Below are 5281 nucleotides of genomic sequence, written 5' to 3'. Positions count from 1 at the left end.
AGTGACCACGGCTAAATTAAAGACGAAAATAGAGGGGGCTGCTGATATTATAAAACATGATCAAGTACTATTATCGTTTTACGTACGTAAAAGCTATTAATGATATATACAGAACTAGCGCTTTGGAGATCTTTAACTGCATGTTTTGTTGCAAGGCTTCCGTGTTGCAGATTTCTTGGTAGTTGTAAGTTATGATAAATATAGCTATAAAAAAAGCTCTAATAGTTACTTGGAATTTTGGGCCTGGTGTCTCAAGTCTCTGGTGATGTTGGGTGCAATACTACAGGAGCTAGATTTGGGTTGGGCGAGGTGATTTCTACCTGTATAGTACCTATGGAGTTGAGCCTCGATAATCCGGATTCGAGTATTGTCGTCAGTGGTTTAAGAAATTAGCCAAGAACGGAATGTACTTGGTTGGGGGAGAAATGTGAAGAGAATGTCAAAATGAAATGGACAGACAAGAGAAAAAAATGGTGAAGATAGAAAGACTTAATGAAGTCATTTTATTTTTTTAAAATTTTATAGTTTTTATGTTTTTTATTTTTTTGTCTTTAAAATTTATGATAAGTGGATGGCGTGCTGAAAAGAGGAAAAAAAGGAGAAATACAAAAAGGGCTCTGATTTGGGTGTTCTGTCTTGAGGGGTTGGTGCACCTGTAGAGCTACAGGTGAAGGAAACGAGCAGTTTTTGAAAGCATAAGAAAATGCAAGTACGTATCATTTTGGTAGGGGTTCTATAACTGCAATAATTGCAAAAATATAACGGAGTGTTTTAAGTGGAAAATGTTTGCAAGAAAATTCAATAAAGAAATATTCACTGTGTGGACGTTACTAGTTGATGCGATAACTGGAAAGAAGACGAACCTGATAATGAATTGAACAACAGGCTACATTAACATAGTTTGCGGACTGCCAGTGTCACAGAAGTACGCACAGTTCGATGTTGGCAGTCTCCAATATCAGCGTAGGATTTGAATCTTCTCGTACTGTGTACGCCAAGGTACTGATAAAAGGAAACATGCTCAGTACGAGTTTTGTGCAGGGCATTTATCAAGGTTAATAAAGACGAGATGGTACTTACAGTTTCCATGGCAATTTAGACTGTTTTTGTTGTCCATGCATTGGTTTAAAGCGAACACGGCTAAAAGTTGAAAATAAACAAGTTTCATTAATTAATACCGTAAAGTTGTCTTCATTAACAAACTGTCGGGTTTTTTTTTTTAAGCACGTTATGCGTTCAAGTAATTTTAAAGTTGCTTTAAAACGGTTTCTCATTTATTTCTTCAACGAATGAGACAGAAATCAAAAATGGCTGTAATAATGGATTGAATAAGAGGGGAAAAAAAAAAAAAGAAAAAGGAAAGGAACTTTATATAAGTGTCTAATCTTCTAGGGACCCTTACACAGGATACTTTGGTGACGAAGAATGTTCAAGAAGAACTTTCAGTTCTATGTTGGCAGTCTTCAATAAAAGGGTAGAGTTTGAATTTCTTGCAATAAACCTCCATCTACGGGTAAAAATAAGGACGTTTAGTGTGAATATTATAGGGTATCAAATATTAAGGCTAGTGTAGACCAAAAAGAGTACTTACGGTTTCCATGGCAATTACAGTTGTTTATATTCTGGTTTACAGATAAGTGAAAGCGGCTAAAAGTTGAAAATAAACACGACTGATGGTGTTAAATTATTGAAAAGTACTAACTTTATTGAACTCTGCGAATTATTTAACAGAAAACTCACAAAAATTATCACACTTGAGGAAATTATCTTTTCTCTCATAATTTCCTTTATCTGCCTTCTCTGAAGATTGATTCGACCTTCAGACTTTGTTATAAGGAAGCAAATTTGTTAAGAATTCTCCGGCAGACTACACACCAAAACAGCTAGTACGTTAGGATATGGTGAATTATAGGATATGGTGAATTATACTGTACTGAATTTGTCGATGATTTATATTGCTTGTAAGATGAACGGATACCGCAGGTGAAAAGATCGGGAGTGGTTCGAAACAAGGCCTAGAAAATGAATACTGGAATTAAATGAAGGGTGTTTTTCTTCATTTCAATATAGTCCGCTAATGATACTTAAGTCATAGAAAGGTCGGAAGGTCGGAGAAGCAAATTTCCCTTTCGTAAACGGTCGTTGCCGTTGGCATTTATAACGGTCGACTACACACTCCACTTCAAAGAAAATTAAAAGAAACAAACTAAGAAAAAATATTAACAAAAATTTAGACAAAAAAAGGAAAAAAAACATTTATAAAAGAAACTGGAGGAAAAAAAGAGTCCGAAAATTTCAAGACTCGAACTCTGGTTTTTAGCCCTTACCCTAAACAGAATCCTAACCCGAACCCTAACTCATATGACCAGCGAGACAACTCCCAGTAACCGCAACCTTTTTGAGTTCTTAGACCTAACGAGTGAAATTCACAGCTAAAAAATGTCATCGACCGTTTCAAATGGCAACGACCGTTCTGAGAAATGGCAACGACCGTTTACGAAAGGGAAATAAGCGTCGGAGAAAGGGTACATCAACAAATTTATGTAGAACCAACCTTTTTGCGAGTGCCTTATGGACATGCAATCTAAATTCAACTATGGGGGAGGGGGAGGGATTACACAATGACCTCATGAAAATAATGGATTTATGATGACAGGGCTGTAGGGCGAGGACGGAATGCAGGAGAATTACATGACCTCATGAAGTCTATTGATAAGGGTAATATTAGGGGAAAAGGAGTAAATAGACCATATTCGTATTCTCAGTATTGGACTGGAACTAGCTTGCAATGGAGGCTAATGCGGGAGAATATATTAACAGTATTTGCATTAGAATGGACTACCCCGCATTAGCCTCCATTGCAAGCTACAAACAATTGCAAAAAGGTTGAGACACTGAAAATCCACCTCTTCTTCCTAAAACCCCTCTTCTAGTTGATAAGAAAAGGATGAATGCCCCTCCCTTCCCCATCCCCTTTTTTCAATGTTGATACCCTTTAGTCTGAGTGCCAAGTGGAAACAACTTTACTTGGGGGGGGGGGGGGGGGGAAAGGGGGGCTTGGGAGATGCGCTGACTTGAATGACACGCATTGCACGGTTATCAACAGCGAGTGTCACAACTCTTTTTGCAACTGCTTGTAGTTCCAGTGCAATACTGAGAATACGAATATGGTCTATTGCAAGGATATCATGATTATTATGAAAAAAGTATGGGGACACGTTGAGGAGAGGGAAAATGAGGAAAGGGGCTGTGCAGTTCAAATGGGAATAAGACTAGAAGAAACCAGGGATGGGAGGGCAAAGGTGACATGTTCTCAGGTAACGGTGACCAGGCAGGGTCCCATGCGTTAAATGGATATTATCTTGTCATGTATCCGTGTACCTTATTTGCCTACGTTGCCTAATGATGGAGACGTGGACCAAGACATTGCAAAATAAGGAGTTTCCGAACGTTTTTTTAAAGATGAATTTTAACAAAGCGTAAACGCGCCACACGCCAAAAAGTATAAACATTTCTGCATTTAGACTTAATTGAAAGGAGTGCGTAACAAAAAGATTGAATTTAAAGTTTTGGGCCCTTTTTAATAGATCACACCTATGAAATTACCGAACGTTATCCTAGGATTTGGTTTGTTTGAACTTGGGAGCGGGTAGGACCAGACTTTTATGTGGTTTGGAAGTCTGGCTGTAGGTGATAGAAGTATTGAAAGACATCAAATTGTATCAACGAACTTGTGCATTTTAAATTTACTACAAAGACGGTAATAGTATTAATTTTTTAAAATAACAATTTTCACTCTGTCCGATCTTTAAAGAAAGAAATGAAAAGCAGCTTATTTAAGATGACAGCAAGATCCGAACGTTCGTTGCCGACTCATTCAAGTATAGTGTGGAGAGAAGTTGGTTCCTTGTTTGCAAACCGCAACGACAAGATACATTTGTGTTAGCTGCGTCTGTTATCGATGAAATTCGCTTTATTCTCGTCGAAAACCTATTTAGAAATTTGGAAAGTAGTATTCTGGAACTTTCAAACAAGAACTTTGGTTACCGTCAAGAGTTGAGGGCTATTTTTCAAGAGACAACGCAATGCTGTGAGGGCGGCATATAATTTTGACTGGCAACAAGTGGGAAAAATCGACACTTTCACTGTAGAATTCATTTAAAGAGAGGTAACTCTCAAGAGAATCCACCACAACAAAGAAAAAGCACACCACTAAAGTGTGATAAATTTGTGCGCCATGCACTTGTTTTTGCATCCACATACTTTACCTTCGCTTTGGTCCGTCTTTTAATTTGTCTTCTCCGAAGTCGTCCTTGTGTCTGGAACTCAGCGTCATATTCGTCAAGATCACTTCTTCCGATAAACATCCACGGCAAAAAGCTGAGACGATGAATGTCCAAAATTGGGCCTCAATTTATTTCGTTCACGAAGATCGCTGATTGGCTGGTAAGCGTAAATTCCAATGCCTAATCGATGTGACAAAAAAGTGTGCCACGTGTAACCTCATGTTTGCAACATCTACACTAGAAAAACGTCACCGATGTGCTTTCGCCATGAAAATCAGTGCTATTGTTGCTAATTTGGCGTCCCTTGCAAATCTACTTGTCTGAATGCAAATTGAAAATTACTCTATTCTTTTTCATGCAAGATCAATGCGCGATTATAATGGGAAAGAATCATTGTATGTGTCGAATTTTTTGTAATCAATTTTGTAACGACAACGCTCCCAAAAAAACGCTTTGAAAACAAGTCCTGCACGCTTCACGTGCGCGTTGAACATTTTGGAACAAGTCCGTGAGGTAGACAAGCTTGAATTATATTATCAAATGCACGGATTTCGTGAAAAACGCTGACATTTCAAGATGAAATGTTCATGTTGTTTTTAAAATACAAACAAGACCTTACAACTGACATTGTCTTTAGTCAAAGAAAAAAGGGCAGAAGCATTTTTTCTCGCTGTCAAGGTTAGGGTTACCTACGTTACGCCAGTTCTCGGTTTTTGGTGCGCGGCTAATGAGAATGTACTAAAGCAGTCACGTGATAAAAGCTAAGCTTTAAATTTCAAACGAGAAAATGTTGACCTTAGAAACGGGTGGATATGGGACACGACAAAAGCACGGGACAAGTTTATTTGTGTTGGACACATCATCCTCTTCGTAATAACCTGCGAAACTCACGCACAATTTAAAGCTTTACAAAAAAACCGACAAACAACAATATGTGGTTTACGCGTTATGTCATGTACGCCCGGTCGGATACTGCAAAGACAAAATCTCTCATT

This window comes from Montipora capricornis, chromosome 7, assembly GCF_036669925.1.
Source record: "Montipora capricornis isolate CH-2021 chromosome 7, ASM3666992v2, whole genome shotgun sequence".
NCBI lineage: Eukaryota > Metazoa > Cnidaria > Anthozoa > Scleractinia > Acroporidae > Montipora > Montipora capricornis.
The sequence above is the reverse complement of the archived record's forward strand: the minus strand, read 5'-3'. Positions refer to the sequence as shown.